At 42.9% G+C, this 15,634-nt stretch overlaps 1 protein-coding gene across 2 annotated transcripts in view; it reads left to right on the forward strand.

Moving 5' to 3' along the window:
• The first annotated feature begins 5,480 nt into the window (after nucleotides 1-5,480).
• plxnb1b (plexin b1b) overlaps nucleotides 5,481-15,634 on the forward strand; it is a 102,169-nt gene continuing 92,015 nt past the window's right edge. For both annotated transcript variants that reach the window (XM_080424851.1, XM_080424852.1), the window contains exon 1: nucleotides 5,481-5,854. The gene's annotated coding sequence lies outside the window, so the exon portion shown is untranslated. The remainder of the gene's footprint in view (nucleotides 5,855-15,634) is intronic.

A 15,634-nucleotide genomic window follows, 5' to 3' on the forward strand; every position in this document is an offset into this window, starting at 1 on the left:
TGGAAGGGATTAACAACAAATCCAATCACAAATGATTAAATAAATTCTGATCCAATTAAAGGCTTTGTCTCTGTGTGTAGGATCACTTTTCTTGTTTCTGACTGGGGAGAAAGGTGACTCACAGAGAAGGACATTAACAGCCACCAGCCATGTACGTTTTCACTACGAATTGGATGGTGTTGAAAGGTTTTACAATGCAAACTGAGGCCTCTATTCAGGCCAGGAGAGTTGATTAAAATCTTGTTGCACTGAAGGATTCAGACAGACACAGGGTCATTTATTGATTGAGATTATCTTTTATTCTGAAAAGATTTATTTTATTTTATATTTGCCATTGTCAATTTAGCTCTGGTTTACTTTGGTGCTCATTAAAACATGTGATTAATTGGCAGCTCACCAAGAGCCCTCTTGTCAACTACTGCTGCCACCTAGTGGCAGAAACCACACATGGTATGTACTATTCAGCGAAATCTAAAATGTTGGGGTCTCTTCACACAGAAATGCATTAATATGAGAATGAACACTGGAGTCAAACAAATTAGTGTTTTGGGTTACAAAGAGTAAGGGAAGTAGCCAGGTTCCATCTTGGAGGCAAACATCTCCGGTGACAAAATGGCCAAAGAACACGCTTTTTGTATAGGATTTCCCCTCTAGTCAGTATGAATACCTTGCTGATTCTTGCAGGGGCCCTCATACAAGGTCATTTCGATTATGCATGCTCCTCATGGTACCACAACACCACCAAGGCCTTAAAAACAAGGCTTCAAACATCCCAAAACAAACTAGTAAGGCTACTTCTTGGCCTCAAACACCGAACCCATCTAAGTAACCCCTGCTCACTTTGCTAGGATTGGATGGCTTAGGGTTGAGGACAGTGTACAACAACTTACAATGGGCCTGGTCTACAAGATACGCCACAACATTGGGATCCCCCTGTATTTGTCAAAATACTTCCAAAACTTAAATGAAGTCCACGATCATAACACCAGAGGCATCTCCACGAATCATGTTCAACCCAGATTTGGCTCAACAAAGGGAATGAACTCGTTCTCATGCTATTCAACAAAAATGTGGAATGCCCTACCAAAAGGAGTAAAGGAGTGTAAAACCATAGCCTACTCACTTTCAAAACTGCCCTAAAGAAACACCTTCAGGAGGCTGCAATTCGAAAATGGCCCCTGTCAAAGTCTTAACCTAAACCCCCCCCCCCCCTCCCCGAACTCTTCCTATTTTTTTTTCTCATACCAGTAACCTGTAAGCTGATTGTATGACGTTCTGTATAGTAGTGTGTATATCTGTCTGTCTCTTATATGTCATCAATGATTTGTGTGTGTGGGTATCTCATTTTAAACAAGCTTAGTGCTTTATGAGACTTCCAGTTTAGTGTATTGTGAATGTGTACTTCCATGTACTGTTGTTCTCATGTCAATCAATCAATCAAAATGTATGTGAATATTATCTCACATATTTTTCCAATCTAGCCAGCAATGTCTCTGTCTCGCTCTCGCTGTCTGTCTGTCTCCCTGTCTGTCTCCCTGTCTGTCTGTCTGTCTGTCTGTCTGTCTGTCTGTCTGTCTCCCTGTCTCCCTGTCTCCCTGTCTCCCTCTCTCTCTCTCTCTCTCTCTCTCTCTCTCTCTCTCTCTCTCTCTCTCTCTCTCTCTCTCTCTCTTTGTCTCTCTCTCAGGTGGGAAACTGCACTATTAACACATGCTAATACTAATATAATACATAAGAAATAATTGTTAGAAAAATAATCATTAAAAAAACTATGCTATTTACAATTGCAGCTTAGTGGCTGGCACGCTGGAGTGTTGCATTTCAGCTTGCAGTGAAGCTCACAAGAAATGCTTTCCCCCAAAACATTTTTAAATGATCAACAATTTACCAGTTACAGACTCTTCCGTGTGTAAAAAAACACAAAGACTGTAAAAGAAAACTTCTCAAACAATACTTCAGATTTTATCTGGGACATATTTCATTTAGGCTTTTTCTTTGGCCAGTGGTTTTAACTCGAATGATGAAGTCAGTATCGCTGCGGAAGGGTCAGAAGTTTAGTTAGATAGTTATTAACAATCAATTAAACATTTCAGTAAACAACTGTCTGTAGGCCAGGGGGACAGAGGTGTTGTAGGTATCCTCACCACCTGGTGTTGGTCAGAGAGGAAGTCCAGGATCCAGCTGCACAGGCTGGAGTTGAGTCCTTTATGTCACTATTCTCAACACGTGGCACCCAGTTTACACACACATGTACACTCAAAGCATAGGCGGATTATGAGACAATGGGCCCCAGGGCACGGGCTCATAAAAGCCCCCCCCCCCCACCACTACTGACTTGCAGCCAACAGCATAATAATAATTAGTTACATTACACACCTGCATGTCAATGGAAAACAGTGCAGATACACACAATTAACTGCAAAAGCATATTTACTCATGACTAATTTATGCTCTATAGTGCAATGGTATCTAATGTCAAAAATACCTGATCTACAAGCTCACAACGTGTTGTGCATGCGATGCGTAAGCTTGTATAGATATTATCAATGTGTCAAGTATAAAGCAGGCTTAAGACACCTTTACACTTTGTATAATTAAATATAAATCAGACTTAAAGCTGCACTATGTAACTTTCCTCTTCTACCCCGGATTTCAGCCTGGTTTCCTGCGCAAGTGCGGAAATGTTTACCAATAGAGCCTGCCTACTTGCTCAGGGGATACATTGAATCTTGATCCTGTGTTTAGATGAGACATGACCTTTGACATGATCTAAATGTCTCAATAGAAGAGCAGGGACACAAAATACAACCACCCAAATTGTGTAAGTTATATTGTATTATCAGACTCTACCATACAGATTGGACAAAATTATGTTTTATTCATGAAAAAGGTTACATAGTGCCACTTTAAGTCACCTTTACACTTCGTGTAGCGAAGTATAAATTCAGCAGATTTTTAAAAATTAATTAAAATTAAAAAACAAGAGATTCCGCTGAATGGAACGAATTAGTCTGGATTATATAAATCAGACACACTTAAGACACACTAAACACTCACTTAAATGACATCCCGTTGGTTTGTTTCTTGTGACAGTTTCAATTTGAATGTTTTGGCTATTATGTCTTTTTACATTGGGACTTTTGGGCTCTTTTATTGAAATGAATGCCTAAGCCCTTTGACAAGAAATGTAAATTTAATAACAACTACAATTCATGCAAAGGCTTTGGCTCAGTGGCCCCCTGAGTTCTTGGTCCCCTGGGCTGAGGCCCAGTAGGCCCGTTTGGTAATCCACCCCTGATCACAATGAAATAAGCTCGTTTGTTTGTGTTTTATGCTTTTGACATAAATGTACAGTAAGTATACAGTATGTTCATGTATTTGTACATGAACCCTAGCATTCCTACTCTGGGGGCGAACTTTGTTGCGTTGTTGTAAGCTTGTGAAAAGCTATTTTAGGCAAAAAGATTTATATAGAAGTATATATCCCGGGGGGACTTCAATGAAGTAATAGGGTTTAAGTGGTTAAGCAGCATTCTCACACGTGCGTGCATCTTCTCCGAATGGGTGAGGGCAGTGCGGAGCGTTGTGGCTATAGTGTCATCTGTGGATCTATTTTTCCGGTAAGCAAATTGTTGAGGGTCCAGGGTTGGCGCCTTGGCGGTGACCTGGGTGAACAACTATAGAGGCGCACTCTTCAAATCTGGAGTATATGACAGGGACCACATCTTAGGCCACTGCCTGGAACATGTATGTCAGAGGGACCACTGGAATAAGATAATACTGTAATACTGGGAGAACGTACACAGTACACACTGATGCGTTTTCAAGCAGTTTGGAGATCTCCACACTGGCAGCTTCATCTGCTGGTTTTGCATCTTTGCTGTCTGAGCCACTGGTGCATGTTTGGTACAAAGCAACAGCCCTGGGTAACCCAATGCACAAAATTGTTGTCATTGTTGCAAACTCTACAAAGTATTTGACACAGGTGTGTGTTGGAATGTGTATGCATGTGTGTGCATATACTCTCTTGTGTGGGTTTGTGTGCAGAGTGCAGACATGTGAGCATGTTTGTGCATGGGCATGCTCCCATGGAAATCACCACAAGGGGGGCCGGGGGGGTTGCCCCCTGACCCACTCCCAGCCAAAACCTCCCCCTTCCCAGCAACTCCCTGCCTCCCTCTCCACCCCCTCTCTCTTCCTAACCTACCAGCCCAGTTCTCTCCAGCTCTGAAAGGCAACGTTGGTATTCAGTGGAGTGGTCTGGGAGCTGTGTCCTAGTGAATGAATGGCTCAGTGTTTTTCAGGGAGCATGAATGCAACGTGTTACCTCTGACAGACAGGCGCGCTCATTCACACACCCTGCTTTTCCTCTTTCCATCGTAGTGCTCTGGCCCCCTGCTCTGAATGCAGGCCTGTGCTCACGCATACAGAAACTTATGCACAGATTCAGGCACACATGCACAGAGCCATATGTGCACATACGCACACACACAGTTTAGTCGAAACTGAAGACACCCCCACCTTCTTCTCTCCTCTCTCTCTCCCTCTCAGCCTGCACGCACGCACGCACGCACGCACGCACGCACATACACACACATACACACACATACACACACACACACACCCCCCACACACACACACACACACACACACACACACACACACACACACACACACACACACACACATACACACTATTGTTTAATGCAATTATATATTTTTCTGATTATATTATATTTCATTATCTGTGCGTTTGTTCTGTCTGTTGGCCATGAGCAATGACAATATTGCTGGGTGGGATGTGGGGGTGGGTGGTAATGGGCTATATCTCTGAACTGAACATATAGCCTCTATCTATCTATCTATCTATCTATCTATCTATCTATGTCTGTCTGTCTGTCTGTCCTAGCCCCTGGGGCAGTGGTTCTCAACCTGTGGGTCAGACCCACATGATTGGGGGGTCCCCAGATGACGGTGAAGTGACAATTTAAGGACTTTTAAGACCTTTTTAATACCTAAAAACTATACTATAAAAACTGGTCAAACATTGGCCAAATTGTCAAATAATATAAGAAAGATTGTGAAAATAGCCAATCTACAGCTTGTAGAACTGCTATTTTCACAATATTTATTTGTGGAACAGAGTCAAACTTAAATGTAATGCCTACAATTCCAAGTGCTTGTCAGGGGGGGGGGTCCCCAGTTCAAATATGATTATTTTGGGGGGTCACTCACGGCCTGAAAAGGTTGAGAACCACTGGGTTTGGGTTAGAGTACTGGATGGGTAGCAGGTACAGCAACATGTCTACACTACAGTTAGTTGGCCAGGAGGGGTCCACCATTCACCGGTGGATTTCCCATGAAGCCAGTAGCCTGTCTCTTTGCCAAGCCTCTTTTCACGCGTTAAGGGGGCTGGGCTGAAAGTCGTCCCCCAAAAAAACCCATTCTCTCGCCACACAGTTTGCCGGTTCCTCCATGTGCTGCAGGCTGGCGAAGGTAGTAGAGACTCAGAGTGAACATAGAGAGGACTGAGGAGAACATCTGGGCGCTCGTCTTTTTGGTAGGCTATATTAAATAAATGCGGCCAAATTCACACATTTGCTAGGTGTTGGAAACAACGTCAATTAAAGTGACTTTTTTTTCCTACATGTGAACGACAATGGAATTTGTGTAAACGTACCTTTTGGAATCGATATATTCTTGGATATAACAACGTAGAGACACTGGTTGCGGACACATTGGAATAATATCACTACCCCGGGCGGTAAATGGAAACTTGCTTTATTCCCAACTAATCCTAAAACAAGGAATTTGGCGAGTAGTGGACCGCGAAGTGGAGGCTTCTTTACAGAACTAGGTGAGTTCTAGTGTGATTCCTATTGGGTTATTTCATAGAAGCTTAATGCGTAACGTTACGTTTGTTAACTTCTTGTCGTTTGAAACGTAATAATTCCCCAGGCTGTGCAACCGTTGACAATCGCACTTGTGCTTTATTATTGGAACGAACGGGGCACCCGCCACAAGTTTCTATGATAAAAGCCTAAATCCTTTTGGAGATGATTAGCTTATGCTAACCGTGTTATTTGTGGTGTGCTTGTTGCTTAATCTTTGTGGTTCACTTTGAAGTAGTTAAAGTTTAAGGGTGGTTTATTGTTGCATGATTTAGGGCTACAAAACCAGTTGCAATGAAACCAAAGTCCTCCTCTGAACAACTCAATGTAAAGTCAACACATTTGTGATGCCGTTTATTTCTTTTCCTTACATTGATTGAACGAGTGTAAAATGTGTGATTTATAACGCTTGATGATAATTCTACTGTCGAGGATTCAAGTTTGGCTCAATGAAGAAGCACAGCATGTTGTTCTGCTACGTGTACACAAGGCGGCGTTGCACATAGCTCTCGTTCAAGTGGAGGGGTTTTGAACGGCCAATGTTAAAAAACCTATACGTTGACATTTCTACACTTCTCCAAATGTAAAAGTTAAACAATCGACGGTCGTGTAGCTGTAGTTAGCTGTATATTTAGCTGAAGTATGACGATGTTGCTATTCATTATAAAATAAATTAAGAATACATTTTGGAGGCAAATAAAGCAGCAGTAGTGTGGATTGTAGGTGGCTTAATAACAATGCCAGCCAATTGTCCATTCTTTGTGTGTGTGGTTATTCACTTGACTCGACAAAACCTAAAAAGTGTCGTTCGTGACAGAAGGGAAGTCAGTGAGAGTGTTGTGACTGCTGTATGTTCGTGTCATGGGGTCACAGAGTAGTGTCCTTCTTAAACCCCATACTAGCTAGCCATCTGCTCATGTTGCAGCATAACTAAACTGAGGGCTTAGTAGCCTACAAGACATCATATGGAATATCCCTTCCTGATGATGATTGCTCATAGAATGCACTGTAGAAATGGGATTGGATTACAGTCTGTATAGGCCTATTCATATTTTGACTCTATTACCTTCTATGGTGGTGTAGGCCTACTTTTATTTTCTTTTTCTTATGCAATTCCTTGTTTGTTCCTTTTCCTTTCTTGGGAAACACTAAAAAAAAGATCTAATTGTTTCTTACATTGAATGGAAGTCAAAACTGTTATATGTCTCCTGTCAGGCTAATTCTTTAGATCTTTCTTCTGACTGGTCTTTTTCACTATGGTCAATCTCTACAAAGCATCTCTTGTCACAGCACTTCAATTTTAGATCAAACACAGAGAAACAAATACAAATTATGGAGACATATAATGTGAATCGCTGAATATATCAGGACAATACTAGCACATTTCCTGCTCCAAAAATAAAGACAGACTTCAGGAAAGTAGTCAGGCTTGAGAGACACGCACAAATAAAGTTGGCCATTATTTGCAGAAGTTGAGTAATAGCTAGCTAAGTCATGATTGTGATGTATGTCCGTTTATTGGTGTAAGCAATTAGGAATTTGTTTTTTTAAGCAGAGAAGAATGAAAGTAGTCTTTGGGAGCTGAATGGGACATGTGTTTCCTCTTCTCTAATGAATGGCTGTAGATGAGCCAAATTAGCAGTTGGCCTGTTCTTGTACTTGTACCTGGACAAATTCAGACACCCAGAGCAAGAGCAATCCTGACTTGTGAAATGACCTTTGATCTTGTGTATGAATGCTGTCATTATGGTACACAATTTGACCTTAAAGGTCTCACTTCACCTGAAATAACTTGAAATGAGGGGGGTGGGGAATCACATTTTAAAAGGGGGCCAGATTAAAATTAATATTGTTTTCTTACTGGTATTTGAGTTTCAGAAAATATTGAAAGTTATACCCTGCCAGTTGATTGCCACTGTCTGCTCTGTCCACAACCCCCTTAAAAAGGCAACAAAAACATTACTTCACATAATTCACTCACTGTACAATTTCACTGGATTAATGGCTTTGAAGACATCAGCAATCTACATATAGGAAGCGTGGCAGCACAATTGTAACAACTGTCTTCCTATAAACAAGGCTCACCTCCGACATTCAACCACTGTCAAGTTGCCAAAGGTCAAAAGGTGAACGGGGGGGGGGGGGGGCTCTGTTGCTCTAGTCTTCTATGTCTAGCAGCTGGATGGGGCATTGAGAACACGTGGCTTCAAAACCTTTCATCATACCGTAGTTACTCTCTTTCAGCCGAATGTCCTCGAAGCAGGCTCAGTGTGCCTGCTTGCTGGGGTGAGGTTTGGAGGGCAGACGCTGTCCAATGAGAGGCGAGGCGACATTCCCATGATTTGTCTAGTTTAGCATCAGCGGTGGCATTTATCCTGTCGGCCTGCTAATTCACAGGTGGGGGGAGTCAAGGACGGAGAGAGGCTAGAAGCCTTGATGGCTGTGTTTGGTGGTGGTGGTGGCAGTATCAGCAGTGGCTTTGATTAACTGTCTTGGGACAGGCTGTGCTCGGGACAGGGCTCCAAGGTACCAAATGTGATATAGACTGAGCAAAAACACTTCATTGTTTGATGAATGTACTCATAGTGCATTGGACTTGCCAAACACAATGGGCTTCATTCACATAACCTGTGTTTAAGCACATTTTTTGCAACCGTTATGTTCTTACTTGAATACACAAAAAGTATTTAGACTTGGGAGTGAAAATATTAGAATGTTAGTAGAAATAGTTGAATATTCAATAAATATTATTTACTAATAATACATAATCATGTACTTAATAATTATAAATCATTATTGGTAATCATAATTAACTTTATAATTATAGTAATTAGGCTAAATAATATTTGGCTTATTCCCACTCTTACAGTGTTGAAAGCATTGAACGAATACATCTGCAGACTTTTGCCTTTCATAGAGTGTATATGAAGAAGCATACTCAAAGCCTACTAACAGCTATAGTCAACATTTCCCATGGCATGGACGGGTCCACAATCCACATACAGTAGTAGATCTCTGTTCAGTGTCCACATACTTTTTTACCAGCTTGTACAGCAAGCTGGGCTAGAAACACAAGTCGAAAAAGGGGAGTGCCCGTGATGTTTTGATTGGTTTGAATGAAAAGGAGGGGCGTTACCGTAACTATTTGTCAATTGGTTGATTTGGTTCTAATGATGAATGACAGGCTTCTTTTCCCATCGTCCGCTAATCCTTTTCCATGCTCTGGAGGGGTGGTCACAGATTCCGCACTCTGGATCCCGCTGTGAGCAAGCTATTCTGCCCACAGTAGCCTACCACAACGCCCCTCAGAGCGGACACAGGCCACTTTCGCTGGCCGGTGCTTGTAGATATACTAAATTGCTACAAAACCTGTGTATATCCAATCATTTGGAGCATACAGAAGTTGAAGCAGGGTATACATTTGTCTGATAATGATGTAATGTGCATGTTCAAATCATGTATACTTTACATTAGCTACTTAAGATCATTTTGTTATTACATTTATTTTAACATTTTGGACAAAATATCTCATTTTATTTTGAGGTGCCCACTCTTCCTTAGTGTCTACTCTTCTTATATCCCGAGGTGGACAGGACAGACATACAGGACTGCCGCAGTTTGTTTCTACACAAACTATGCATTTTGGCCAATAAATAGATCAAATATACAAACTGCTTCACATGAACAATGTTGGTGTTCAGAGATTCGATAGGGGATATATGTTTTACCCCAGTCAATGACATGTATGTCATTTGTTCTTGTTTGGTAATGTTTAGTAAGATGCAAGAGTTATGACAGTATACTTTTAGCTTGCCACAAGCTGGTATAAATAATATGACTCATTTCTTGTTTGGTGACTGTGTGAAGTGGACTACAGGATTTCATATCCGTGGCTTTCACCAAGCCCACCCCTTTTTCTCTTATGCTGAATGCTGTGGAGGCTTGCCCAGACAGGTTCATTCACTTCTCTATTATTGTCTCCTCTAGGCCGTACGGCCGAAGGCCGAAGACTATGTTTTCGGCTGTCCCTGTCCACCCGTGTGTTTGTCCGTGAACAGCTAATCTCTGGCACCGTTGGTCCGATTGGCGTGAAACAGCACGCACACTCCTAGGCCCTTTTTTCAAACTAGAAGTTCGGGCCGCTATGTGGCTCTCACATCTAGAGTTTGGGCCCCTCACACTGCACAACACTTTAGTACACATTTTATCTGTGCACATAATGTCTACGCCCATATTACTGAATGTGGCCCACTGTGAAGTTGAATATATAACGGGAGGAAAGACCTGCACATCCACACCCAAAGTTGGGCTGGTGCTAAGTGAAGAAATATAACATGAAAACAGGAGAATGATAGAACTAAATTGTTAAGGAAGGTTTCACACAGACAGCTCTGCTTTGCACAACCTCCTATCTGTTCCGGAGAAGATGATCAATCTAACGTGGATCAAAGTACGAGTTATTTGGAAGGGCAGACAAGGCCAGGCATGTGAATGCTTCAGTTGCCTGGCAGGGGTCTGAGGCCCCTTGGCTCTCATGGTCAGATTAAATACTCAATTTAATTATGTCACTGGGCATTAAGTCAGCAACCTTATCAGAGTGGTGTGGCTGTTTAATGGGCCTTTGCAAGCCAACAGATGCAGGAAGATTAGGGACAATTATGTTAGTGGTGCAAACCCCCAAGGAGGAGGGATAGTGGGTACAAAATCTGATACTCCAATGCCACCCTTCTATGAGACCTGAATATCTCTCTAGATGGCAGACATCAAATACTGCCTTATCTGAGGACATTTGTCAATTAGAAAGCATTTATAAAGATTAGAAAATCTATAAAGATGCACAATCTTACAGTCTATCTCATTTGATGAACTGAGTAGTAAAATGAATGTGAAATGAATATAGCTTTTAAGACCACTCACATGAAATAAAATGGGTTAATCCATGATCTAACTATATACATTTGCCCTACATGGGAGCAAGTGGATTTCCATGATGCAGACAAATACATCTTTAAAGGATAAGCCAACGCTTTTATCTGAATCCCCATAAGATGACTCAAGAAGAACTATTTTCTCTGTATGCAGATTGTGGGTTCAGGTTGATTAAATAGCCCCTGTTTCTGCATATTACACTATCATGAATATCTTTAATGCCCATCTTCTTAAGTCACTAATGAGCTGGTGCTCCTGTCTGTATTAGGAATGCCGCCGTGCCTGGAATCCTACATTTCACTCCCTGTACTTGAATGTCCCCCCCACCCCCACCCCGGGTGGTCGTACTTTGATCAAAATAAATGCATAAAAGTTATTGGTGCATATTGCTTGCGGTGATCATCTCGGCTGTAAACCTTTGCTTGACGTGCTGCATCCCCCCTCTAGTATGTCCTTGATTTAAATCAGCAAGCCTTCAGTTCTTTAGATAAACATGGCTGATTTTCCTTCTGATAAAAATAAATTGCGATAACACTGCTAAATTCTCTTAGGATTTAATTAGACGGCAAAAACTGTTCAATATTCAGATATGTAAATAGAGCCCCAGATACAGTGTTGTGCCATGTAAAATAGATTCAGCACAGTGTTGGAATTCCTTTGAAGCAGCCACTGAAGTGTCCTATAAGAGGGTGAATTATTAACTCATAAGGGCACCCTGCATGCTTCCACCACATGCAGCTCATAATGCTGTGTGTGTGCCTGCTGGTGCGCATGCATGCATGCATGCATGTGTCGGGTTTGTTCATTTCTGGTTGTTCCCCATAAATGGAGTCGATGTGTGTTTGCCTAAGCTCTATATTCAAATACTGGACCATAGAATGGTTCTCCCAGGCACAACCTGTGTCACAGTGAAGTCCTGAAATAATGCTCTTCCTCGCAGGACTCTTAATATATTAATAATAATCTATAAATTCCACAAATCTGTAAGTGTGTATGACTGACCTTTTACGTACCTCGAGAACTGTCCAACCAGTCGCCTTCATGCAGCCTGTGTTTTTCTATTGGTAATGCCCCGAAAGAGTGCAGTGCCGAAGTCTGTCGCAATTAGTCTACTTAATAATAATAATAACTTGGATTTATATAGCGCCTTTCAGAAACCCAAGGACGCTTTACAGTACACAAAATAACAAATTAATTGCCAAAAGCCTGGGTAAATAAATGTCTCTTCAGTGCGGACTTGAAGGAGTCCAATGTTGGCATCTGGCGAATCTCCATTGGGAGAGAGTTCCAGAGGTCAGGGGCTGCCACGCTGAAAGCTCTATCGCCAAGGGTCCGCCTGTTGCTACGAGGGGTGGTGAGAAGCCCCGAGTCGGAAGACCTCAGGTCCCACTCTGGGATGTAATTGTCGAGGAGGTCCGAGAGGTACCCTGGGGCTAGGGCATGGAGAGCTTTATAGGTGAGGAGGAGTAGTTTGTATGTGATGCGGAACTTAACCGGAAGCCAGTGGAGGTGTTTGAGGGTGGGGGTGATGTGCTGCCAGCGTTTGGTGCGGGTGAACTCTCAATTTTGCACATACTGCAATCTGTCCAGGGTTTTATTGGGGAGCCCGAACAGGACACCATTGCAGTAATCCAGGCGGGAGGAGATGAGAGAGTGGATGAGGGTCTCAGCGGTAGAGTCTGAGAGTGACGGCCGGAGTCTGGAAAATGTACTTACAATGTCAATGCAACGATGGCCAGCGTCAAATGATGCAAAATGACGCCAATGAAGGGCAAGCGGGTACAGCACTATCAACACTTAAATACTACACAACACCTACACAACACAACAAAACACTTAACGCAACTACACAACACCAACACTACATCAACACAACTACGCAACACCAACCCACATCAACACTAATGCACAACACAACATCAAAACATTCAACTATACAACACTAACATAGCTGTAATGGAATGTATTATGTGAATACAAACATACTGTAATCGTAAAACGGTGTCTTATAAACCAATGAAGGTTGGGCACTTCGTGTGCAGGACACGAAAATAAAAGAATCAACCAATAAATCATAGGAGACACACACACGCACGCACGCACGCACGCACGCACGCACGCACGCACGCACGCACGCACGCACGCACGCACGCACGCACGCACGCACTCACTCAGTTCTTTCTAAACTTTTAATTTATGGTGTAGTGTACTGTGGGTTGTGACAAAGAAATGGCATCAGAACAACGCGCTGTTTGTTACCCTGACTGAGGTGTCTGAATTCTATCCCTTTCTCGGCTTGCTATATGTCATTACTCCTCAGCCTTTATCCCTCTCACCACTCTCGCTTTCAATATCTCCCTTGGGCTTGCATTCACATAACTTATAGGCCTAACCATACTCCTCTATCGTCTACCATCTTTTCTGCAAGTTGAATCAAACTTTTGTGGAAGGCCGGGGCCCGGAGAGAGGCCCTAGTGCTGAAATAGGATAACATGGCTGACAGGGCCTTTGTCATAGAACCAATGATTGGAAGAAGAGACCTCCACCTGAGGCAGGTGAGGAGAGCGGGTAGATTAGACACGCATGCAGAAACACACTCATTATTCTTGGGATAAATGCAATGCTTTCATTTATGGGAATTTTGCAGAATGTAAGATCTGACAGTACACATTATACCTTGTGCTTAACAACCCATTTAGGTTCACATAGCTAATCCTCCACTGTATTTGTGTATGACTGTGTGGGCACCTGTACAGACTATGATGCTGAGATGCAAGTGTGTATCATACCAATAGTGTTTGCATGCCAGTTGCATGTGTTATGCTTTATGTATGCGTGCACGCATGCTGATGTTTTTTTGTTCCTTTTTCTTTTTTGCTGTACTTGTTTTTTGCAGCTTAAAAAAGGGTGGTCTTGTCCCTGCAGGTTTGTCTCTGTCTCTCTCTCTCCACATCTCCGCCCTCCCCTTTTCTCTGCAGGGGGGGAGAGAGAGAAAGCAGCCCTGCCTCCCTTTTGTTTCTTTTGTTGAAAAGGAAAAGGCTGAAAAGGCCGGCCAGCAACAGGGAGAGGGAGAGAGAACTGGGCAAAGGAGCTGTGGAGAGAGTAGAGTGAGAGGAGGTGCTGGTGGGGGTGGGGGGTGGGTGTAAAGGAGAAGAGGTGTCCAAGCTTGGAGAGTATGGGGGAAGGGGAGAGTAGAGGAAAAGAAGGATGTGCGTGCGTCTCTCCTTTCCTCTGTCAGTTGCAGAACAGCTGGTGTTGACGAGCCATCTCATCTTCCTCTACCCAGAGGCGGGATAGACAGGTGAGTGGGTGTGGTAGGATGGGGGAGTGTCTACCATCTGGAAGCCCAAACCTGCCTCGCCTACACCAAAAAAAAGAGCTTGAAAAAACTTTAAAGAAAACTCACACTTTGAAGCCACAAAGTTGTCATCATTTTGTTTTTCCAAGTCTGTGCGGTTGGATTCCTGCTTCAAGATGGAATGAACCCATATTAGGCACATAGAGTGAGATTTGAGTGCAGTATTCGCATTTTGATTTTGAAGGTGAAATACTTTTTTTTATAGCTTTTTTTGTAAGTATCCAGTGGTGCTTCTGCTTAATTTCCTTTGCAGGACTGCAGCCAGACAGGTGGCCATACATACACCCAGGCTTATGATTGGTATTGAATGCTCTCACTTGAAATTGAATATCATCTAAATGACGTCAGGCTGCAAGCTTTGGCTTATGACTCCAGAGGCAACAATACAAGAAGCATCTGCCATGGTGAATCACCATTGGTGATACTTGTCGTCGTCTTTTTTTGTGCTCATGTGCGCGGGTTTGGCAGGCATGCAGATGGGTGTGAAAGGCAGCGTTTTGGAATACCGACACAGGCGACTGTTGCTAAGTGGCAACCATGGCGGCTTTAGGAAAATGAGCAGCGTTGAGTTTTCCCCAGGAACAGCCTTTTTTCTCAAGGAGGCTGCCAAAGCTGGGCACTAACCCCCTAACCCTCCCCCCACCTCCCTTTAAACACTCCAGGGGGAGGGAACCTTTCAGTCCTGGGAAATAGGGAGTTGCTATGGGGAGAGGAGACTGAATGTTGGCTGGTCCTATTAACAGTTGAGTACATTGGCTAGCTGCTGTACTCCGCAAGTGAAGGACGCAATGTCCCCAGACCATCCCAGATTTACCTTGCCTAACCTCAGGTTGACAGGCTCACAAATGACCTGCCCTTCAAAGTAAATATCACTCTCGGCTTGGTGGAATCATTAGATTAAACATGATGCTGCTCCAACCAAAGGGTAACCCGATCTCATCCTTTCAAATGATCAAAGTGTGTTGTTGGACACACAGCGTACGTGTGCCCGCCATGACATGGCATACTTTTAATTTTAATATAAGAATCCTACAGGATTTCTTATTAAACCTTTTTGAATGTCAGCGTCTTGCTCTTTGACACTCTAATATCACATTTATTGGTTATTTGCCATAATGGTGGTTTCCCAGCAGCAACACAAGGGCATACAATCCCACCCCATTGGACTGATTACTTGGCTTTGATTTAGGCAATCCTTAGGCTGATCAAAAAAAAATGGTTCTGTTCCTGATGCTTTGAGCTGTAATCTGGGTGAAATGAACTGAAAACAATACTGTGCCACTAATGCTTAATTGTACAAGTTAAGTGTGGGTAGATCTCTTCAGAGAAAAACCAAATTTCATGTGGAAAGCCTTGGGCTTGGAAAGCCTTTGGAAAGCCTTGAACTTGTGAGAGTTCTGTTGTAATGTATTGGCTCTGCATGCTTGGCTTACAGTGTGCTTTAAGTCTCTGTGTACAA

Source organism: Gymnoscopelus braueri (genome assembly GCF_963280865.1).
Source record: "Gymnoscopelus braueri genome assembly, chromosome: 3".
In the NCBI taxonomy this organism is placed as follows: Eukaryota; Metazoa; Chordata; class Actinopteri; order Myctophiformes; family Myctophidae; genus Gymnoscopelus; species Gymnoscopelus braueri.